General features: G+C 42.1%; 4 pseudogenes; all 4 read left to right on the forward strand.

Moving 5' to 3' along the window:
• The first annotated feature begins 1600 nt into the window (after positions 1 to 1600).
• LOC137116974 (5S ribosomal RNA) lies at positions 1601 to 1719 on the forward strand (annotated as a pseudogene).
• A 7965-nt stretch (positions 1720 to 9684) lies between these two features.
• LOC137116805 (5S ribosomal RNA) lies at positions 9685 to 9803 on the forward strand (annotated as a pseudogene).
• Positions 9804 to 10670: 867 nt separating this feature from the next.
• Positions 10671 to 10789, forward strand: LOC137116962 (5S ribosomal RNA; annotated as a pseudogene).
• A 251-nt stretch (positions 10790 to 11040) lies between these two features.
• On the forward strand, positions 11041 to 11159 carry LOC137117024 (5S ribosomal RNA; annotated as a pseudogene).
• Positions 11160 to 24956: the final 13797 nt, after the last annotated feature.

Consider the following 24956-nt stretch of genomic DNA (forward strand, 5'->3'; position numbering starts at 1 on the left):
AAATGATTTATGTGTGTTAGATGGGGAGGGTAGATTGCACTTTGATTTTGGGTGAATTTTATTGACCTATTATTGTATATGTATTTGTATGTATGTATGTGTGTGTGTATATATATTTATATATATATAAATATATATATATATGGGTATGTGTATGTATGTATGTATGTATGTATGTATGTGTGTGTGTATATATATTTATATATATATATAAATATATATATATATGGGTATGTGTATGTGTATATGAATGTATATGTGTATAATGTATGTGTGTGTGTGTTTGTATATATGTTTGTATGTATATATGTATATATATAGATATGGATGTATATAGAGAGGTATATGTGTGTAAAAGTATGGGTGTATATATATATATCTATATATATATATAGATATATAGATCTATATATATATAGATATATATAGATAGATAGATATATGACAGGTTTACAATGTGTGGTTATGGTTATCCCCCTATATTTATAAATATATGTATTTACATTAGAGAAATAGATCTTGCTTTAAGTTGTTTAATTTAGTTGAAAGGCCTATGGATGTAATGTTTTGTTTACTTATCTCTGTATATACCTAATTTCTTTTTGTAAAGTGTATTTTTGATAATAAAAAGATAAAAAAAAAAAAAAAAAAAAGAAGCGCCCGATCTCGGCCGATCTCGGCAGAAAATAGGGCCGGGCCTTGTTAGTACTTGGTAGGAAAACCGCCTGGGAATACCAGGTGCTGTAAGCTTTTTTGCTTGGGTTTACGGGCAGCACAAGCTGGTGTTACTGCCTATTTATTCATAGAAATTGTTCTATATTTTCATCAAATTTTGTTTTTTCATTGCTGTTTTGCTACTTTATTGGTTTGTCAATCATCGTGCTTCATTACTAGTAGACCATGTTACAGTCCTGGCCATATGTGTTGTTTTTATTTAGTTGTTCTTATAGGTGCCCTGCCTGATTGGCCAGATTGGGGGGCAGTGCAGGAAGCTGATTGGTGCATCCTACACTTCCTGGAGTTTTAAAAGTACGGTTCCCAACAGCTAGCGAGGCTCTTTCTGGCAACAGCACCTGTTTGCTGTTCTTGGTTTCCAAACCTTATTTAGCATTTTTGAATGGTTAGGTTTTGTGCTGTGGTTTTGTTTATAAATTGTATATTTTGTCAATAGTATTAAATCTGTAGGGGTGAACTGCCTTTTTCTTTGGACTGTTTTCACATTAGGGAGTTAGGGTTAGCGACTGTCTTTTGGTTTGTTTATTTCTATCAGGCTAGCTAGCACTTTCTGTGGGAAATGGCTTATTTTGTTTATTATGTTGGCCTTGGTTCGCCCTGAGTTGTAGTGTCATGTTTTGTTTGACACTTTCTTTCGTTTAAAATAAATATCAGTCTGTTGGAACATCTCGATCCTGGATTTTGGTTTGGGGATCGGAGAGGGAACATGCTAATTTATCTTTGTATGTTGCACCCTGACCCCCTAGACAGGGGCGTAACAGACCAGTACAGTTATAGTACTTTGCCACATTTATTTTCTTCTTAGCAAGTGTCATGCATTCTGCTTCTCCAGCGTTTTTAAGAGCTGTTGATGATGTCAAATGCAGCTTACGGCCACACCGCTCTCTAAGCGCCCGATCTCGTCCGATCACGGCAGCCAAATAGAGCCGGGCCTGGTTAGTACTTGGTAGGAAGACCGCCTGGGAATTCCAGGTGCTGTAAGCTTTTTTGCTTGGGTTTACGGGCAGCACAAGCTGGTGCTACTGCCTATTTATTCATAGAAATTGTTCTATATTTTCATCCAATTTTGTTCTTTCATTGCTGTTTTGCTACTTTATTGGTTTGTCAACCATCGTGCTTCTTTACTACTAGACCAGTACCGTTTTAGTACTTTGCCACATTTATCTTCTTCTTAGCGAGTGTCATGCTTTCCACTTCTCCAGCTGTTGCAATGATATTTCCATGCTGAACTGAGTTGTTCTGGCTCAAATATGAAGGCAAACCCACTTTCCTTTCAGTATTTTGCTGCATTTAGCAGAAACAATCATATGTGCTCATTCGGCTTGAAAATGCTTTTAAGCGCATAAAAACTTACACTCTTGATTTCTGGCTAAATAAAAGCTGTAGCAATGATATTTCCATGATGAACTGAGTTGTTCTGGGTCAAATATGAAGGCAAACCCACTTTCCTTTCAGTATTTTGTGTCACGTTTAGGTTAAGGGATGGACCCAAGAGAAGAGACAGAGCGAGGGTTTGCAAAATAAGGGGCTTTTATTGAAAGAGATGTAAAAGATGAACAGGACCAGCACACGAAAGGAGTTAACTTGAAAACAAGAGGGGAACCGAATTACCAGAAATAAACACAGCTCGGGCTCAGGGGACAAGTTAGAGAAAGAAGAAGAAAGAACTAACAGAGGCTACTGGGTAAATCAGGCACAGATAAACGTTAAACCACAAGAGCACATTAATACAAGGACTAAAGGCAGGCAGTCACAAACAAACTCAACATAAGGCACCGGCAAACCTAAACATGAAAGAAACCCGGATAAAACAAGCGGAGAAAAACTATGGACTAGACCAAAATACTGAATTAAACAAAAGGCAAAACCTCAGACCAAAACCACACAGGAAACAGAGTCCAGGATACCAAAGTCCAAGATGGAGGAGTCCAGATTTCCCAAGAGTTCGAGGAACGTAAGTTTCAGGCTTTACCAAAAGTCCAGAGTCTACTGTGGAGTTGGTGAGGGTATTAATGACAACAATGATGCCCGCGATGAAGACAGTGACCACAATAGCAGAGACCACATTAACAATGACGAGGATCTGGCAGGGGAGTGAAGGGAAGACTGAATTTAAATAGAGGGTGGAACAGGTGCAAACAATGAGGGACAACGAGGGCAAAGCTGGGGAAAAGAACCAAGGACAGGAAGTAAGGAGAAGGGGCCACAAAATAAAAGTCCAGGGACAGGAAGTGCAACAAGATCCTGACATTTTGCTGCAATTGGCAGAAATCAGCTCATTCGGCCTGAAAATGCTTTTAAGCGCATAAAAACGTACACTCTTGATTTCTGGCTAAATAAAAGCTGTTGCAATGATATTTCCATGATGAACTGAGTTGTTCTGGGTCAAATATGAAGGCAAACCCACTTTCCTTTCAGTGTTTTGCTGCAATTGGCAGAAATCAGCTCATTCGGCCTGAAAATGCTTTTAAGCACATAAAAACTTACACTTTTGATTTCTGGCTAAATAAAAGCTGTAGCAATGATATTTCCATGCTGAACTGAGTTGTTCTGGGTCAAAAATAAAGGCAAACCCACTTTCCTTTCAGTATTTTGCTGCATTTGGCAGAAACAAGCATATTTGCTAATTAGGCCTGAATTTGCTTTTAAGCGCATAAAAACTTACACTCTTGATTTCTGGCTAAATAAAAGCTGTAGCAATGATATTTCCATGCTGAACTGAGTTGTTCTGGGTCAAATATGAAGGCAAACCCACTTTCCTTTGAGTATTTTGCTGCATTTGGCAGAAACAATCATATTTGCTCATTCGGCCAGAAAATTATTTTAAGCGCATAAAAACTTACACTCTTGATTTCTGGCTAAGTAAAAGCTGTTGTTATGATATTGCGATGCTGAACTGAGTTGTTCTGGGTCAAATATGAAGGTAAACCCACTTTCCTTTCAGTATTTTGCTGCAATTGGCAGAAATCAGCTCATTCGGCCTGAAAATGCTTTTAAGCGCATAAAAACTTACACTCTTGATTTCTGGTTAAATAAAAGCTGTTGCAATGATATTTCCATGATGAACTGAGTTGTTCTGTGTCAAATATGAAGGCAAACCCACTTTCCTTTCAGTATTTTGCTGCATTTGGCAGAAACAAGCATATTTGCCATTCGGCCTGAAAATGCTTTTAAGCGCATAAAAACTTACACTCTTGATTTCTGGCTAAATAAAAGCTGTAGCAATGATATTTCCATGCTGAACTGAGTTGTTCTGGGTCAAAAATGAAGGCAAACCCACTTTCCTTTCAGTATTTTCCTGCAATTGGCAGAAATCAGCTCATTCGGCCTGAAAATGCTTTTAAGCGCATAAAAACTTACACTCTTGATTTCTGGCTAAATAAAAGCTGTTGCAATGATATTTCCATGCTGAACTGAGTTGTTCTGCGTCAAATATGAAGGCAAACCCACTTTCCTTTCAGTATTTTGCTGCAATTGGCAGAAATCAGCTCATTCGGCCTGAAAATGCTTTTAAGCGCATAAAAACTTACACTCTTGATTTCTGGCTAAATAAAAGCTGTTGCAATGATATTTCCATGATGAACTGAGTTGTTCTGTGTCAAATATAAAGCCAAACCCACTTTCCTTTCAGTGTTTTGCTGCAATTGGCAGAAATCAGCTCATTCGGCCTGAAAATGCTTTTAAGCGCATAAACACTTCCACTCTTGATTTCTGGCTACATAAAATATGTTGCAATGATATTTCCATGCTGAACTGAGTTGTTCTGGGTCAAATATGAAGGCAAACCCACTTTCCTTTCAGTATTTTGCTGCATTTGGCAGAAACAGGCATATTTGCTCATTCGGCCTGAAAATGCTTTTAAGTGCATAAAAACTTACACTCTTGATTTCTGGCTAAATAAAAGCTGTTGCAATGATATTTCCATGCTGAACTGAGTTGTTCTGGCTCAAATATGAAGGCAAACCCACTTTCCTTTGAGTGTTTTGCTGCAATTGGCAGAAATCAGCTCATTCGGCCTGAAGATGCTTTTAAGCACATAAAAACTTACACTTTTGATTTCTGGCTAAATAAAAGCTGTAGCAATGATATTTCCATGCTGAACTGAGTTGTTCTGGGTCAAATATGAAGGCAAACCCACTTTCCTTTCAGTATTTTGCTGCATTTGGCAGAAACAAGCATATTTGCTCATTCGGCCTGAAAATACTTTTAAGCACATAAAAACTTACACTCTTGATTTCTGGCTACATAAAAGCTGTTGCAATGATATTTCCATGCTGAACTGAGTTGTTGTGGGTCAAATATTAAGGCAAACCCACTTTCCTTTCAGTATTTTGCTGCATTTGGCAGAAACAAGCATATTTGCTCATTAGGCCTGAAAATGCTTTTAAGCGCATAAAAACGTACACTCTTGATTTCTGAATAAATAAAAGCTGTTGCATGATATTTCTATGCTGAACTGAGTTGTTCTGGGTCAAATATGAATGCAAACCCACTTTCCTTTCAGTATTTTGCTGCAATTGGCAGAAGTCAGCTCATTCGGCCTGAAAGTGCTTTTAAGCGCATAAAAACTTACACTCTTGATTTCTGGCTAAATAAAAGCTGTAGCAAAGATATTTCCATGCTGAACTGAGTTGTTCTGGGTCAAAAATGAAGGCAAACCCACTTTCCTTTCAGTATTTTCCTGCAATTGGCAGAAATCAGCTCATTCGGCCTGAAAATGCTTTTAAGCGCATAAAAACTTACACTCTTAATTTCTGAATAAATAAAAGCTGTTGCATGATATTTCCATGCTGAACTGAGTTTTTCTGGGTCAAAAATAAAGGCAAACCCACTTTCCTTTCAGTATTTTGCTGCATTTGGCAGAAACAGGCATATTTGCTCATTCGGCCTGAAAATGCTTTTAAGCGCATAAAAACTTACACTCTTGATTTCTGGCTAAATAAAAGCTGTTGCAATGATATTTCCATGCTGAACTGAGTTGTTCTGGCTCAAATATGAAGGCAAACCCACTTTCCTTTCAGTATTTTGCTGCAATTGGCAGAAATCAGCTCATTCGGCCTGACAATGCTTTTAAGCGCATAAAAACGTACACTCTTGATTTCTGGCTAAATAAAAGCTGTTGCTATGATATTGCGATGCTGAACTGAGTTGTTCTGGGTCAAATATGAAGGCAAACCCACTTTCCTTTCAGTATTTTGCTGCATTTGGCAGAAACAAGCATATTTGCTCATTCGGCCTGAAAATGCTTTTAAGCGCATAAAAACTTACACTCTTGATTTCTGGCTACATAAAAGATGTTGCGATGATATTTCCATGATGAACTGAGTTGTTCTAGGTCAAATATGAAAGCAAACCCACTTTCCTTTCAGTATTTTGCTGCATTTGGCAGAAACAAGCATATTTGCTAATTCGGCCTGAAAATGCTTTTAAGCGCATAAAAACTTCCACTCTTGATTTCTGGCTAAATAAAAGCTGTAGCAATGATATTTCCATGCTGAACTGAGTTTTTCTGGGTCAAAAATGAAGGCAAACCCACTTTCCTTTCAGTATTTTCCTGCAATTGGCAGAAATCAGCTCATTCGGCCTGAAAATGCTTTTAAGCGCATAAAAACTTACACTCTTGATTATCTGGCTACATAAAAGATGTTGCGATGATATTTCCATGATGAACTGAGTTGTTCTAGGTCAAATATGAAAGCAAACCCACTTTCCTTTCAGTATTTTGCTGCATTTGGCAGAAACAAGCATATTTGTTGATTCGGCCTTCTTCTTCTTTTCCTTTCGGCTGCTCCCTTTCAGGGGTCGCCACAGCGAATCATGTGCCTCCATCTAACTCTGTCCTCTACATCCTCTTCTCTCACACCAACTAACTTCATGTCCTCCCTCACTACATCCATAAATCTCCTCTTTGGTCTTCCTCTAGACCTCCTGCCTGGCAGCTCCAACCTCAGCATCCTTCTACCGATATATTCACAGTTTCTCCTCTGAACATGTCCAAACCACCTCAATCTGGCCTCTCTGACTTTATCTCCAAAACATCTAACATGAGCTGTCCCTCTGATGTACTCACTCCTGATCCTGTCCATCCTCGTCACTCCCAAAGAGAACCTCAACATCTTAAGCTCTGCTACCTCCAGCTCTGCCTCCTGTCTTTTCTTCAGTGCCACTGTCTCTAAGCCGAACAACATTGCTGGTCTCACCACCGTCTTGAACACCTTTCCTTTCATTCTCGCTGAGACTCTTTTATCACACAACACACCTGACACTTTTCTCCACCACTCCATTCTGTCTTGCTGCGGCTAAGCTTCATTCCTCTGTTTTCCAGAGCAGACCTCCACCACTCTAGATTTTCCTCCACCTGCTCCCTGCTCTCACTACAAATAACAATGTCATCTGCAAACATCATAGTCCAGGGAGATTCTTGTCTAATCTCATCTGTCAGTCTGTCCATCACCAGAGCAAACAAGAAGGGGCTCAAAGCCGATCCTTGATGCAGACCCACCTCCACCTTGAACTCCTCTGTCACACCTACAGCACCTCACCACTGTCTTACAGCTCTCATACATGTCCTGCACCACTCTAACATACCTCTGACACTCCAGACGTCCTCATACAATACCACAGCTCCTCTCTCGGCACCCTGTCATACGCTTTCTCTAAATCTACGCAGACACAATGCAACTCCCTATGACCCTCTCTGTACTTCTCCATCAGCGTCCTCAAAGCAAATACTGCATCTGTTGTACTCTTTCTAGGCATGAAACCATATTGCTGCTCACAAATACTCACCTCTGCCCTTAGCCGAGCTTCCACTACTCTTTCCCATAACTTCATTGTGTGACTCATCAGCTTTATTCCTCTGTAGTTGCCACAGCTCTGCACATCTCCCTTGTTCTTAAAAATTGGTACCAGTACACTTTTCCTCCAGTCCTCTGGCATCCTCTCACTCTCCAAGATCTTGTTAAACAAACTAGTCAAAAACTCTACTGCCGCCTCTCCTAGACACTTCCATACCTCCACAGGTATGTCATCAGGACCAACTGCCTTTCCACTCTTCATCCTCTTCAATGTCCTCCTCACTTCACTCTTACTAATCTTTGCTACTTCCTGCTCCACAACAGTCACCTCTTCTACTCTTCGTTCCCTTTCATTTTCCTCGTTCATCAACTCTTCAAAGTACTCCTTCCATCTTCCCATCACACTCCTGGCACCTGTCAATACATTTCCATCCTTATCTTTAATCACCCTAACCTGCTGCACATCCTTTCCATCTCTATCTCTTTGTCTGGCCAACCTGTACAAATCCACCTCTCCCTCTTTAGTGTCCAACCTAGCATACAAGTCCTCATATGCTCTTTGTTTGGCCTGTGCCACCTCTATCTTCACCTTACGCTGTATCTCCCTGTACTCCTGTCTACTCTCTTCAGTCCTCTCAGTGTCCCACTTCTTCTTAGCTAACCTCTTTCTCTGTATACACTCCTGAACTTCCTCGTTCCACCACCAAGTCTCCTTGTCCGCTTTCCTCTTTCCAGATGACACACCGAGTACCCTCCTACCTGTCTCCCTGATCAAATTAGCTGTAGTAGTCCAGTCATCTGGAAGCACCTCTAAACCACCCAGAGTCTGTCTCAGCTCCTCCCTGAAAACTAAACGACATTCTTCCTTTTTCAACTTCCACCACTTTGTCCGCTGCTCTGCCTTAGTCCTCCTTATCTTCCTCACCACCAGCATCATTTTACACACCACCATCCTGTGTTGTCTGGCTACACTCTCCCCTACCAATGCTTTACAGTCACTGATCTCTTTCAGATTACAACGTCTACACAAGATGTAGTCTACCTGAGTGCTTCTCCCTCCGCTCTTGTACGTCACCCTATGTTCCTGCCTCTTCTGAAAGAAAGTGTTTACTACAGCCATTTCCATCCTCTTTGCAAAGTCAACCACCATCTGACCTTCTGCGTTCCTGTCCTGAACACCAAACCTGCCCATAACAGTCTTATCACCTCTGTTCCCTTCACCTACATGCCCATTGAAATCTGCACCAATGACAACTCTCTCACCTCTGGGGATGCTCTGCATCACTTCATCTAACTCACTCCAGAATTTCTCCTTCTCTTCTAACTCACATCCTACCTGTGGGGCATAACCACTCACAACATTGAACATCACCCCTTCAACTTCCAGCTTCAGACTCATCAACCTGTCTGATACTCTTTTCACCTCTAGAACATTCCTCACAAAATCCTCTTTCAATATAACTCCTACTCCATTTCTCTTCCTATCTGACCCATGGTAAAACAACTTGAACCCTGCTCCTAAGCTTCTAGCCTTGCTACCTTTCCACCTGGTCTCCTGGACACACAGTATGTCCACCTTCCTTCTCTGCATCATGTCGATCAACTCCCTAGCCTTCCCTGTCATAGTACCAACATTCAAAGTCCCTACTGTCAGTCCTACATTCTTAGCTTTCCTCTTCTCTCTTTGCCTACGAACACACCTTCCTCCTCTTCTTCTTCGTCTTCGACCAACAGTAGTCCAATTTCCACCGGTACCCTGTAGGTCAACAGCACAGTTGGTTAGCGACTGTCTTTTGGTTTGTTTATTTCTATCAGGCTAGCTAGCACTTTCTGTGGGAAATGGCTTATTTTGTTTGTTATGTTGGCCTTGGTTCGCCCTGAGTTGTAGTGTCATGTTTTGTTTGACACTTTCTTTCATTTAAAATAAATATCATTCTGTTGGAACATCTCGATCCTGGATTTTGGTTTGGGGATCGGAGAGGGAACATGCTAATTTATCTTTGTATGTTGCACCCTGACCCCCTAGACAGGGGCGTAACAGACCAGTACAGTTATAGTACTTTGTACTTTGCCACATTTATCTTCTTCTTAGCAAGTGTCATGCATTCTGCTTCTCCAGCGTTTTTAAGAGCTGTTGATGATGTTAAATGCAGCTTACGGCCACACCGCTCTCTAAGCGCCCGATCTCGTCCGATCTCGGCAGCCAAATAGAGCTGGGCCTGGTTAGTACTTGGTAGGAAGACCGCCTGGGAATACCAGGTGCTGTAAGCTTTTTTGCTTGGGTTTACGGGCAGCACAAGCTGGTGTTACTGCCTATTTATTCATAGAAATTGTTCTATATTTTCATCAAATTTTGTTCTTTCATTGCTGTTTTGCTACTTTATTGGTTTGTCAACCATCGTGCTTCATTACTAGTAGACCATGTTACGGTCCTGGCCATATGTGTTGTTTTTATTTTGTTGTTCTTATAGGTGCCCTGCCTGATTGGCCGGATTGGGGGGCAGTGCAGGAAGCTGATTGGTCCATCCTACACTTCCTGGAGTTTTAAAAGTACGGTTCCCAACAGCTAGCGAGGCTCTTTCTGGCAGCAGCACCTGTTTGCTGTTCTTGGTTTCCAAACCTTATTTAGCATTTTTGAATTGTTAGGTTTTGTGCCGTGGTTTTGTTTATAAATTGTATATTTTGTAAATAGTATTAGATCTGTAGGGGTGAACTGCCATTTTCTTTTGATTGTTTTCTCTTGTTTTCACAATAGGGAGTTAGGGTTAGCAACTGTCTTTTGGATTGTTTATTTCTATCAGGCTAGCTAGCACTTTCTGTGGGAAATGGCTTATTTTGTTTATTATGTTGGCCTTGGTTCGCCCTGAGTTGTAGTGTCATGTTTTGTTTGACACTTTCTTTCGTTTAAAATAAATATCATTCCATTGGAACATCTCGATCCTGGATTTTGGTTTGGGGATCAGAGAGGGAACATGCTAATTTATCTTTGTATGTTGCACCCTGACCCCCTAGACAGGGGCGTAACAGACCAGTACAGTTATAGTACTTTGTACTTTGCCACATTTATCTTCTTCTTAGCAAGTGTCATGCATTCTGCTTCTCCAGCGTTTTTAAGAGCTGTTGATGATGTCAAATGCAGCTTACGGCCACACCGCTCTCTAAGCGCCCGATCTCGTCCGATCTCGGCACCCAAATAGAGCCGGGCCTGGTTAGTACTTGGTAGGAAGACCGCCTGGGAATACCAGGTGCTGTAAGCTTTTTTGCTTGGGTTTACGGGCAGCACAAGCTGGTGTTACTGCCTATTTATTCATAGAAATTGTTCTATATTTTCATCAAATTTTGTTCTTTCATTGCTGTTTTGCTGCTTTATTGGTTTGTCAACCATCGTGCTTCTTTACTACTAGACCGGTACCGTTTTAGTACTTTGCCACATTTATCTTCTTCTTAGCGAGTGTCATGCATTCTGCTTCTCCAGCGTTTTTAGGAGCTGTTGATGATATCAAATGCAGCTTACGGCCACACTGCTCTCGAAGCGCCCGATCTCGTCCGATCTCGGCTGCCAAATAGGGCCGGGCCTTGTTAGTACTTGGTAGGAAGACCGCCTGGGAATACCAGGTGCTGTAAGCTTTTTTGCTTGGGTTTACGGGCAGCACAAGCTGGTGTTACTGCCAATTTATTCATAGAAATTGTTCTATATTTTCATCAAATTTTGTTCTTTCATTGCGGTTTTGCTACTTTATTGGTTTGTCAACCATTGTGCTTCATTACTAGTAGACCATGTTACGGTCCTGGCCATATGTGTTGTTTTTATTTTGTTGTTCTTATAGGTGCCCTGCCTGATTGGCCGGATTGGGGGGCAGTACAGGAAGCTGATTGGTCCATCCTACACTTCCTGGAGTTTTAAAAGTACGGTTCCCAACAGCTAGCGAGGCTCTTTCTGGCAGCAGCACCTGTTTGCTGTTCTTGGTTTCCAAACCTTATTTAGCATTTTTGAATTGTTAGGTTTTGTGCCGTGGTTTTGTTTATAAATTGTATATTTTGTAAATAGTATTAGATCTGTAGGGGTGAACTACCATTTTCTTTGGACTGTTTTCACATTTGGGAGTTAGGGTTAGCGACTGTCTTTTGGTTTGTTTATTTCTATCGGGCTAGCTAGCACTTTCTGTGGGAAATGTTCGTTTAAAATAAATATCATTCTGTTGGAACATCTCGATCCTGGATTTTGGTTTGGGGATCAGAGAGGGAACATACTAATTTATCTTTGTATGTTGCACCCTGAACCCCTAGACAGGGGCGTAACAGACCAGTACAGTTATAGTACTTTGTACTTTGCCACATTTATCTTCTTCTTAGCAAGTGTCATGCATTCTGCTTCTCCAGCGTTTTTAAGAGCTGTTGATGATGTCAAATGCAGCTTACGGCCACACCGCTCTCTAAGCGCCCGATTGGAGGAGGACAGGGGTATGGTCTTTCTGAGTCAGTGTGCTTTCAGGAAGGGACACGTATGTGAGCTGCTTCGCGTTTGACGTGCATTTTTCGTTTTCGTATTAGTGTTTGGCCTATCCAGTGTAGTGCGTTTGAGTTTGTATTCATTATTTTTATGAAACCCCCCGGCGGAGTTTCTCCGTTCGGGGGCGCCTTTATTTTTTGTGGTTTTTCTAGTTTTTGAACTTTTTTGGGTTTTCTTTTTCGCGCGATTTCTGATAGACTGCTCATAATGGAGAACGGCAGAGGCATGCGAGAAGAAGAAGCCTGTTTAACAGTGGCTGGAAAGAGTGGAAGGAGAAGAATGGATACGGAGAAAATTGGCGTCTATGGGGAAAGCGCATGGAGAGGGAATGAGCTGGAGCTGGCGGAGGAGACGAGGAAGTCGCTGAATAAGGGTGTCAAGCAGATTGAGAAAAGAATGGAGATTGCAAAGGAGCGGCCTGGACGGAGAATGGAGAATGACTGTTTGGCGGCAGATGAGAGACAACAGGGAGAACGGGTAAGCACGCGATCGGAGCCGGGTGGAGCGACAGAGACACGGAAAGAAATGCGGTATGATAGGGACTTGACTGTATTGGCTGAGGTGGTGGGAGAAGAGAAAGTTAAGACAATGGAACTGCTGAGAGCAATGCGTGATGTGTGTGGAGGCATCGTTGCATTGCGTGAGACGGGGCCGAATAAATATGAGGTGACGGTCAAGAGCGAAGCTGGAAAGAAAAGACTTTTAGATGGATTTAAAGTGGGTAGAGCAGTGGTGATGGTGAAAACTTTAGTTATCGATGAATTGGTGGTGTCATTTTTGAATTTGCCTGCCTATATTGCGGATGAGGACATTTTAGAAAAACTGGATGTGTGGGGAGTGAGAGCAATCTCTCCTATTAAAAGACGGTTGTGGCCTGGGACTGACGTGGCGGACGGAACAAGATATGTAAAAGTTAAATTTAATGAAACTGTGCAGTCATTACCATATTCCTCGAAATTTATGACGGCCACAGGGCCAGAATACTTCAGAGTTATTCATAATAATCAAGTTAAAGTGTGTAGGATGTGTTTACAGCCTGGGCATATAGTTAGAGATTGCCCAGATTTCACATGCTTTAAATGCAATAAACAGGGTCATTATGCACGTGAGTGTGATGCCTGGGTGCACAGGTGTGTTGCGTGCCATGCCCCAGCGGAGCAATGTAATTGCCATAATGCAGGTGAAGGGGAAGGGGAGGTAGACCGGGACTCCATCTCTGATGATGAGTGGAGTAATGTCAGGCCTGCAGAGGAGCCAGCCCTGGGTAGCAAGACAGAGAGTGGGAATGAGCTTGGAGATGAGGTGGTGTCACAGAGTGCTGACTTGTTGGTGCAAGAGGGCATAAGAAATGAGGGGGTCGATGAGCTAGGATCCAGTATGGATCATGTGCTGGCGGACTGGAGCGGGGATGCGGCGAGTCGCCCTGAAGGGGGCTGGCTAGGCTCACCACGGCCTGAGCCGAATGAGCCTCACTCTCAAAATGAAATAGAGTCCACCACTCGAATACCCACTTCTGATGTAGCCCTGCTGGCTCCCCAGGCTAGTAGCGTGGACTCAGATTTAGAGATGGATGTCCAATGGGTAAAACGGGTCAGGAAGAGGGCACAGCAGGGTAAGCCAAGTGGAACTGAGGGAGGGTATAGAAATAAAGGTAAGAAATATGCCAAAAAATGACAGGGCCGATTTTAGTTTTTTTTCTGGGAATGCTGCTTCTCTCTCAAAATTTGAATGGTCTTAAAAACTTTGAGAAAATTGAACAGCTTTGCGGGAAAATGCTGTGTGACATCCTGTGCGTCCAGGAATGCAGGTGGACCTCTGAGACAATAAAAAGCATAAAGTGCTTTTGGAGAGGGGATCTTTTTTATTCTCTCTCCCCAGACAAAACTGCAGGGGTAGCAATCTTTGTAAAGCCTGGATTGTTTGAGAGTGTCCTGCAAATTTCTAAGGATGATCAGGGAAGGCTACTGGTGATTGATGTAATTGAACAGAGTCAGAGATATAGAATTGTGAATTTATATGGGCCAAATAGGGAAGGAGAGAGGAGGGTTTTTTTCAGGCGCTGTAAAAGATGGACAGATGATCGCTCGGTGGTGATAGGGGACTGGAATTTGACACTGGCTAGGATAGATGTGGGTGTCAACAATAAATTTAAGAATGACACTAGTAGGTCGGCTGTGTTTGAATGGATGGAAGAGTGTGACTTGATGGATGCATGGAGAGTACTGAACCCCGGTACCCGTGCATATTCGCGCAGGCAAGTGGTGTTGGGCAGGCTGAAACAATCTAGAATAGATTTGTGCTTGCTAGCGTCAGGTTTGGTTACGGTTTTAAATAACTGTAAATATGAGTTTTGCACTTGGAGTGATCATGCCTCTCTGAGAGTGGCTCTAGGGGAGGGCAGGGTGCAGAGGAATGGGGGCTTGTGGTGCTTTAATTCAAGCCTCTTAGAGGATGGATTTTTTAGAGCAAAAATGGAGTCTTTTCTCTCTGCTCTATGTGATCAAAGTGAGTTTGTGGTTGACATCATTGAGTGGTGGGAGCGCACTAAGTTAAAAATCAAGAAGCGCTGCATCGCATTGAGCAGAGAGAAAAGACAAAGAGAGAAAAGAGAGGAGGATGAGCAGAGGGACCGCCTGAAAAAGGAGCTTGAGTTGGTTGAGGCTGGGTGTGGACATCCGTTGGAGACGTATCTTGTGCTGAGGGAGCAGTTGAGACAGCTGGATGAGAGAAAATGCGGGGGTGCAATGATCCGCAGCAAAGCGCAGCATATGTTGAAAGGTGAGCGCTGTACTGCATTTTTTCTGGGTTTGGAAAAGAGGAAACAGACCAAAACATATATTTCTGAAATAAAGGACTCGGAGGGTAACACACATACTGATTCAGTGGATATTTTACAAACCGTGCAAGATTTCTATTCCAATTTGTTTAGTAGGCAAAAGATATCACAGATAAAGTTAAATCAAGTACTTGGGAAAATTAGCTGCTCCCTCAGTCACGAGGATGCGGCTTTGTGTGATGAAAACATCCAGCTGGAAGAAGTGAAAGAGGCAATCTTAGCCCTGAATACATCAAGGAGCCCAGGTTCGGACGGTCTCTAAGCTGAATTCTATCAGCATTTCAGTTACCTGCTTGCCCCTGTCCTCTGCAGACTGTTTTTGGCCATACAGGAGGAGGGCAGGTGCGCAGAGTCCTTCATGAGGGGAGTGATCACTCTAGTGTATAAAAATAAAGGGGAAAAATCTGACCTAGCAAACTATAGACCAATTAGCCTGCTCAACACTGACTATAAGATCCTGACTAAGGTACTGGGTTTTAGGCTCAAAGGAGTGATCGGCTCGATAATTGGGCCTACCCAGACTTACAGTATTCCTGGGAGGGATATTGCTGACTGCATCCTGTCAACAAAGTTGTCTTTTGAAAATCTAATGATGACAGGGGGCATATACCTCAGTGTTGACTTGGAGAAGGCATTTGACAGGGTCAGTCATGAGTTTCTCTTTGGATGTCTGGGGGTTTTTGGGTTCGGCCCAATTTTTCGAGAATGGGTGAAGTTGTTGTACAGCCGGGCTACTAGTGTCGTGAAATGTAACGGCCTCTTAACAGATCCTTTCCCCCTAGAGAGATCAGTAAGGCAGGGATGTCCGCTGTCTGCTATGCTATATGCAATTGTAGCAGAGCCTCTTGCACAATCCATTATAACCGATCCGCTTATCAAGGGGATAACATCTCCCAAAGGTAATGAGTTCAAAATAGCTCAGTATGCGGATGATATAAGTATTATGGTTAAGGATGGTGAGAGTTTACAACAGGTGCTAAAGCACCTTGAAGCATATGAGCAGGCGGCGGGAGCGCGAGTTAATAGGGAGAAATCCAGCCTTATTTGTGGGCCCGGGTCTGCTCTAGGGGATGTGGGTCTGAATTTTAAAAGGGGTGAGACTGAGGTCAAGCTACTTGGGATATATATTTGTCCTCAGCCGCTGGTCAGCGTCCGCAAAACCTGGGAGGAGAGGCTCGCGTGGTGTAGGTCCAGGCTTGGGCTGTGGAAGATGAGAGGTCTTGGGCTGAAGGGAAGAGTGGTCATTATAAACTCCATAATAGTGCCGGGGCTGGTCTATGCCATGCAGGTCTGTCACCTGCCGGGCGATGTACTGTCCGGGCTGTGCAGCGCTATCAGCGGTTTCTTGTGGAAAGGCAAGGCCTTCACTATTGCTCACAAGACACTAGTTGGGCCATACGCAAAAGGGGGTTTGAATCTCTGTGATTTGAAAACCAAATTAATATCTTTAAGACTGAAACTTTTTAAAAAATGGCTATATGATAAGACAGATTATATTTGGAAGGACTACTTGGACGCAGAGATAAGGAGGAGGGGTGCGTGTGGGGAGTACAATTTATGCAGCAGTGCGCTGGCACGGCCTGTGGCAGATGCAGACCCACTTTTCCAGGAGGCCGCTGAGGCGTGGGTTCAGGTCTTGCCACATCTAGAGTGCAAATTGATTTCGAAAGTAGATGTACTTAAGCAACCAATCTTTGGTAACCCGCGTCTCGGTGGCCGGGAGAGATTCCTGGTTAGCCGGGGGGCCTTAAATGGGGTGTTTCACCAAATTGGGGATGTTCTGGACCAGACAGGGGCCTTAAACCCTCTGGAAGTCCTTAAAAAAGTAAGAAGGACAGGTGTGAACATCAGATGGGCCAAGGTGTTACATTTCTGTACAGATATCTGTCAGAGAATGCCACTGGAATGGAGGGAGAAGTTGCAGGAAGCAGATGGTGAGCTGGTGGGGGATGGCAGAATTGATTTTTCACTCTCCTGTGATCTCAAAAATAGGGATTTCAAAGATTTACAGTCAAAATTTTGGTACAAGGTTCTAACTGACAAGATATTCAAACAGCCCACAGCAAACTCCTCATGGTCGCATGTGTTCCCTACCCGACCCACTTCTACAATCTGGACTAATATGCATGATAAATGGCTCCCCCCTGCGATAGCTAATACAAATTTCAGACTGCGTCACAGGAGAGTGCTTGTCTCTGTCGTCCTACACCAGATCAGTAAGCACACATATGTGAGAACATGTGCGGTCTGCGGGATGGAGGATGAGGATTTTAATCACTTGTTGTTGTGCTGTGCGGTCACACAAAAATTCAGGAATTGGGTAAAAAGTTTATTAAGAAATAAGTGTAAGGTGACTGGTTTGGAAGGTGAGGCATGGGATTGGGTGTGGTGTTTTGGGTTAGACAAGGGACATACAAAAATAAATGTGGGGTTAGTGAATTTCTTGTTGAGTGTAGCTCGTCATGTTGTGTATATAGCCAGGAATTATGCATTGTATGAAGGGAAAAAGATGAAGAGGGTGTTGATTTTTCAAAATATGGTGTCACATTATTTGAGTATTCTGTTTTCGGTTGATAATGAGGGGTTTCTCATTAAATGGGGGGTAAAAAATGATTTATGTGTGTTAGATGGGGAGGGTAGATTGCACTTTGATTTTGGGTGAATTTTATTGACCTATTATTGTATATGTATTTGTATGTATGTATGTGTGTGTGTATATATATTTATATATATATAAATATATATATATATGGGTATGTGTATGTGTATATGAATGTATATGTGTATAATGTATGTGTGTGTGTGTTTGTATATATGTTTGTATGTATATATATGTATATATATAGATATGGATGTATATAGAGAGGTATATGTGTGTAAAAGTATGGGTGTATATATATATATCTATATATATATATAGATATATAGATCTATATATATATAGATATATATAGATAGATAGATATATGACAGGTTTACAATGTGTGGTTATGGTTATCCCCCTATATTTATAAATATATGTATTTACATTAGAGAAATAGATCTTGCTTTAAGTTGTTTAATTTAGTTGAAAGGCCTATGGATGTAATGTTTTGTTTACTTATCTCTGTATATACCTAATTTCTTTTTGTAAAGTGTATTTTTGATAATAAAAAGATAAAAAAAAAAAAAAAAAAGAAGCGCCCGATCTCGGCCGATCTCGGCAGAAAATAGGGCCGGGCCTTGTTAGTACTTGGTAGGAAAACCGCCTGGGAATACCAGGTGCTGTAAGCTTTTTTGCTTGGGTTTACGGGCAGCACAAGCTGGTGTTACTGCCTATTTATTCATAGAAATTGTTCTATATTTTCATCCAATTTTGTTCTTTCATTGCTGTTTTGCTACTTTATTGGTTTGTCAACCATCGTGCTTCTTTACTACTAGACCAGTACCGTTTTAGTACTTTGCCACATTTATCTTCTTCTTAGCGAGTGTCATGCTTTCCACTTCTCCAGCTGTTGCAATGATATTTCCATGATGAACTGAGTTGTTCTGGGTCAAATATGAAGGCAAACCCACTTTCCTTTCAGTATTTTGCTGCATTTGGCAGAAACAAGCATATTTGCTCATTCGGCCAGAAAATTATTTTAAGCGCATAAAAACTTCCACTCTTGATTTCTGGCTAAATAAAAGCTGTTATGATATTGCGATGCTGAACTGAGTTGTTCTGGGTCAATTATGAAGGCAAACCCACTTTCCTTTCAGTATTTTGCTGCAATTGGCAGAAATCAGCTCATTCGGCCTGAAAATGCTTTTAAGCGCATAACAACTTCCACTCTTGATTTCTGGCTAAAAAAAAGCTGTAGCAATGATATTTCCATGCTGAACTGAGTTGTTCTGGGTCAAATATGAAGGCAAACCCACTTTCCTTTCAGTATTTTGTGTCACGTTTAGGTTAAGGGATGGACCCAAGAGAAGAGACAGAGCGAGGGTTTGCAAAATAAGGGGCTTTTATTGAAAGAGATGTAAAAGATGAACAGGACCAGCACACGAAAGGAGTTAACTTGAAAACAAGAGGGGAACCGAATTACCAGAAATAAACACAGCTCGGGCTCAGGGGACAAGTTAGAGAAAGAAGAAGAAAGAACTAACAGAGGCTACTGGGTAAATCAGGCACAGATAAACGTTAAACCACAAGAGCACATTAATACAAGGACTAAAGGCAGGCAGTCACAAACAAACTCAACATAAGGCACCGGCAAACCTAAACATGAAAGAAACCCGGATAAAACAAGCGGAGAAAAACTATGGACTAGACCAAAATACTGAATTAAACAAAAGGCAAAACCTCAGACCAAAACCACACAGGAAACAGAGTCCAGGATACCAAAGTCCAAGATGGAGGAGTCCAGATTTCCCAAGAGTTCGAGGAACGTAAGTTTCAGGCTTTACCAAAAGTCCAGAGTCTACTGTGGAGTTGGTGAGGGTATTAATGACAACAATGATGCCCGCGATGAAGACAGTGACCACAATAGCAGAGACCACATTAACAATGACGAGGATCTGGCAGGGGAGTGAAGGGAAGACTGAATTTAAATAGAGGGTGGAACAGGTGCAAACAATGAGGGACAACGAGGGCAAAGCTGGGGAAAAGAACCAAGGACAGGAAGTAAGGAGAAGGGGCCACAAAATAAAAGTCCAGGGACAGGAAGTGCAACAAGATCCTGACATTTTGCTGCAATTGGCAGAAATAAGCTCATTCGGCCTGAAAATGCTTTTAAGCGCATAAAAACGTACACTCTTGATTTCTGGCTAAATAAAAGCTGTTGCAATGATATTTCCATGATGAACTGAGTTGTTCAGGGTCAAATATGAAGGCAAACCCACTTTCCTTTCAGTGTTTTGCTGCAATTGGCAGAAATCAGCTCATTCGGCCTGAAAATGCTTTTAAGCACATAAAAACTTACACTTTTGATTTCTGGCTAAATAAAAGCTGTAGCAATGATATTTCCATGCTGAACTGAGTTGTTCTGGGTCAAAAATAAAGGCAAACCCACTTTCCTTTCAGTATTTTGCTGCATTTGGCAGAAACAAGCATATTTGCTAATTAGGCCTGAATTTGCTTTTAAGCGCATAAAAACTTACACTCTTGATTTCTGGCTAAATAAAAGCTGTAGCAATGATATTTCCATGCTGAACTGAGTTGTTCTGGGTCAAATATGAAGGCAAACCCACTTTCCTTTGAGTATTTTGCTGCATTTGGCAGAAACAATCATATTTGCTCATTCGGCCAGAAAATTATTTTAAGCGCATAAAAACTTACACTCTTGATTTCTGGCTAAGTAAAAGCTGTTGTTATGATATTGCGATGCTGAACTGAGTTGTTCTGGGTCAAATATGAAGGTAAACCCACTTTCCTTTCAGTATTTTGCTGCAATTGGCAGAAATCAGCTCATTCGGCCTGAAAATGCTTTTAAGCGCATAAAAACTTACACTCTTGATTTCTGGCTAAATAAAAGCTGTAGCAATGATATTTCCATGCTGAACTGAGTTGTTCTGGGTCAAAAATGAAGGCAAACCCACTTTCCTTTCAGTATTTTGCTGCAATTGGCAGAAATCAGCTCATTCGGCCTGAAAATGCTTTTAAGCGCATAAAAACTTACACTCTTGATTTCTGGCTAAATAAAAGCTGTTGCAATGATATTTCCATGCTGAACTGAGTTGTTCTGCGTCAAATATGAAGGCAAACCCACTTTCCTTTCAGTATTTTGCTGCAATTGGCAGAAATCAGCTCATTCGGCCTGAAAATGCTTTTAAGCGCATAAAAACTTACACTCTTGATTTCTGTCTAAATAAAAGCTGTTGCAATGATATTTCCATGATGAACTGAGTTGTTCTGTGTCAAATATAAAGCCAAACCCACTTTCCTTTCAGTATTTTGCTGCAATTGGCAGAAATCAGCTCATTCGGCCTGAAAATGCTTTTAAGCGCATAAAAACGTACACTCTTGATTTCTGGCTAAATAAAAGCTGTAGCAATGATATTTCCATGCTGAACTGAGTTGTTCTGGCTCAAATATGAAGGCAAACCCACTTTCCTTTGAGTGTTTTGCTGCAATTGGCAGAAATCAGCTCATTCGGCCTGAAGATGCTTTTAAGCACATAAAAACTTACACTTTTGATTTCTGGCTAAATAAAAGCTGTAGCAATGATATTTCCATGCTGAACTGAGTTGTTCTGGGTCAAATATGAAGGCAAACCCACTTTCCTTTCAGTATTTTGCTGCATTTGGCAGAAACAAGCATATTTGCTCATTCGGCCTGAAAATGCTTTTAAGCACATAAAAACTTACACTCTTGATTTCTGGCTACATAAAAGATGTTGCGATGATATTTCCATGCTGAACTGAGTTGTTCTGGGTCAAATATGAAGGCAAACCCACTTTCCTTTCAGTATTTTGCTGCATTTGGCAGAAACAAGCTCATTCGGCCTGAAAATGCTTTTAAGCGCATAAAAACTTACACTCTTAATTTCTGAATAAATAAAAGCTGTTGCATGATATTTCCATGCTGAACTGAGTTGTTCTGGGTCAAAAATAAAGGCAAACCCACTTTCCTTTCAGTAATTTGCTACATTTGGCAGAAACAAGCATATTTGCTCATTAGGCCTGAAAATGCTTTTAAGCGCATAAAATCTTACACTCTTGATTTCTGGCTAAATAAAACCTGTTGCAATGATATTTCCATGCTGAACTGAGTTGTTCGCGGTCAAATATGAAGGCGAACCCACTTTCCTTTTAGTATTTTGCTGCATTTGGCAGAAACAAGCATATTTGCACATTCGGCCTGAAAATGCTTTTAAGCGCATAAAAACGTACACTCTTGATTTCTGGCTAAATAAAAGCTGTTGCTATGATATTGCGATGCTGAACTGAGTTGTTCTGGGTCAAATATGAAGGCAAACCCACTTTCCTTTCAGTATTTTGCTGCATTTGGCAGAAACAAGCATATTTGCTCATTCGGCCTGAAAATGCTTTTAAGCGCATAAAAACTTACACTCTTGATTTCTGGCTACATAAAAGATGTTGCGATGATATTTCCATGATGAACTGAGTTTTTCTGGGTCAAAAATGAAGGCAAACCCACTTTCCTTTCAGTATTTTCCTGCAATTGGCAGAAATCAGCTCATTCGGCCTGAAAATGCTTTTAAGCGCATAAAAACTTCCACTCTTGATTTCTGGCTAAATAAAAGCTGTTGCAATGATATTTCTATGCTGAACTGAGTTGTTCTGGGTCAAATATGAAGGTAAACCCACTTTCCTTTCAGTATTTTGCTGCATTTGGCAGAAACAAGCATATTTGTTGATTCGGCCTTCTTCTTCTTTCCTTTCGGCTGCTCCCTTTCAGGGGTCGCCACAGCGAATCATGTGCCTCCATCTAACTCTGTCCTCTACATCCTCTTCTCTCACACCAACTAACTTCATGTCCTCCCTCACTACATCCATAAATCTCCTCTTTGGTCTTCCTCTAGACCTCCTGCCTGGCAGCTCCAACCTCAGCATCCTTCTACCGATATATTCACAGTTTCTCCTCTGAACATGTCCAAACCACCTCAATCTGGCCTCTCTGACTTTATCTCCAAAACATCTAACATGAGCTGTCCCTCTGATGTACTCACTCCTGATCCTGTCCATCCTCGTCACTCCCAAAGAGAACCTCAACATCTTAAGCTCTGCTACCTCCAGCTCTGCCTCCTGTCTTTTCTTCAGTGCCACTGTCTCTAAGCCGAACAACATTGCTGGTCTCACCACCGTCTTGAACACCTTTCCTTTCATTCTCGCTGAGACTCTTTTATCACACAACACACCTGACACTTTTCTCCACCCGTTCCAACCTGCCTGCACTCGCCTCTTCACCTCTTTTCCACACTCACCGTTGCTCTGAACCGTTGACCCTAAATACTTAAAGTCCTGCACCTTCTTCACCTCTGCTCCCTGTAACCTCACCGTTCCACCTGGGTCCCTCTCATTCACACACATGTATTCTGTCTTGCTGCGGCTAAGCTTCATTCCTCTGTTTTCCAGAGCAGACCTCCACCACTCTAGATTTTCCTCCACCTGCTCCCTGCTCTCACTACAAATAACAATGTCATCTGCAAACATCATAGTCCAGGGAGATTCTTGTCTAATCTCATCTGTCAGTCTGTCCATCACCAGAGCAAACAAGAAGGGGCTCAAAGCCGATCCTTGATGCAGACCCACCTCCACCTTGAACTCCTCTGTCACACCTACAGCACCTCACCACTGTCTTACAGCTCTCATACATGTCCTGCACCACTCTAACATACCTCTGACACTCCAGACGTCCTCATACAATACCACAGCTCCTCTCTCGGCACCCTGTCATACGCTTTCTCTAAATCTACGCAGACACAATGCAACTCCCTATGACCCTCTCTGTACTTCTCCATCAGCGTCCTCAAAGCAAATACTGCATCTGTTGTACTCTTTCTAGGCATGAAATCATATTGCTGCTCACAAATACTCACCTCTGCCCTTAGCCGAGCTTCCACTACTCTTTCCCACAACTTCATTGTGTGACTCATCAGCTTTATTCCTCTGTAGTTGCCACAGCTCTGCACATCTCCCTTGTTCTTAAAAATTGGTACCAGTACACTTTTCCTCCAGTCCTCTGGCATCCTCTCACTCTCCAAGATCTTGTTAAACAAACTAGTCAAAAACTCTACTGCCGCCTCTCCTAGACACTTCCATACCTCCACAGGTATGTCATCAGGACCAACTGCCTTTCCACTCTTCATCCTCTTCAATGTCCTCCTCACTTCACTCTTACTAATCTTTGCTACTTCCTGCTCCACAACAGTCACCTCTTCTACTCTTCGTTCCCTTTCATTTTCCTCGTTCATCAACTCTTCAAAGTACTCCTTCCATCTTCCCATCACACTCCTGGCACCTGTCAATACATTTCCATCCTTATCTTTAATCACCCTAACCTGCTGCACATCCTTTCCATCTCTATCTCTTTGTCTGGCCAACCTGTACAAATCCACCTCTCCCTCTTTAGTGTCCAACCTAGCATACAAGTCCTCATATGCTCTTTGTTTGGCCTGTGCCACCTCTATCTTCACCTTACGCTGTATCTCCCTGTACTCCTGTCTACTCTCTTCAGTCCTCTCAGTGTCCCACTTCTTCTTAGCTAACCTCTTTCTCTGTATACACTCCTGAACTTCCTCGTTCCACCACCAAGTCTCCTTGTCCGCTTTCCTCTTTCCAGATGACACACCGAGTACCCTCCTACCTGTCTCCCTGATCAAATTAGCTGTAGTAGTCCAGTCATCTGGAAGCACCTCTAAACCACCCAGAGTCTGTCTCAGCTCCTCCCTGAAAACTAAACGACATTCTTCCTTTTTCAACTTCCACCACTTTGTCCGCTGCTCTGCCTTAGTCCTCCTTATCTTCCTCACCACCAGCATCATTTTACACACCACCATCCTGTGTTGTCTGGCTACACTCTCCCCTACCAATGCTTTACAGTCACTGATCTCTTTCAGATTACAACGTCTACACAAGATGTAGTCTACCTGAGTGCTTCTCCCTCCGCTCTTGTACGTCACCCTATGTTCCTGCCTCTTCTGAAAGAAAGTGTTTACTACAGCCATTTCCATCCTCTTTGCAAAGTCAACCACCATCTGACCTTCTGCGTTCCTGTCCTGAACACCAAACCTGCCCATAACAGTCTTATCACCTCTGTTCCCTTCACCTACATGCCCATTGAAATCTGCACCAATGACAACTCTCTCACCTCTGGGGATGCTCTGCATCACTTCATCTAACTCACTCCAGAATTTCTCCTTCTCTTCTAACTCACATCCTACCTGTGGGGCATAACCACTCACAACATTGAACATCACCCCTTCAACTTCCAGCTTCAGACTCATCAACCTGTCTGATACTCTTTTCACCTCTAGAACATTCCTCACAAAATCCTCTTTCAATATAACTCCTACTCCATTTCTCTTCCTATCTGACCCATGGTAAAACAACTTGAACCCTGCTCCTAAGCTTCTAGCCTTGCTACCTTTCCACC

This window comes from Channa argus, unplaced genomic scaffold (assembly GCF_033026475.1).
Source record: "Channa argus isolate prfri unplaced genomic scaffold, Channa argus male v1.0 Contig032, whole genome shotgun sequence".
Lineage (NCBI taxonomy): Eukaryota > Metazoa > Chordata > Actinopteri > Anabantiformes > Channidae > Channa > Channa argus.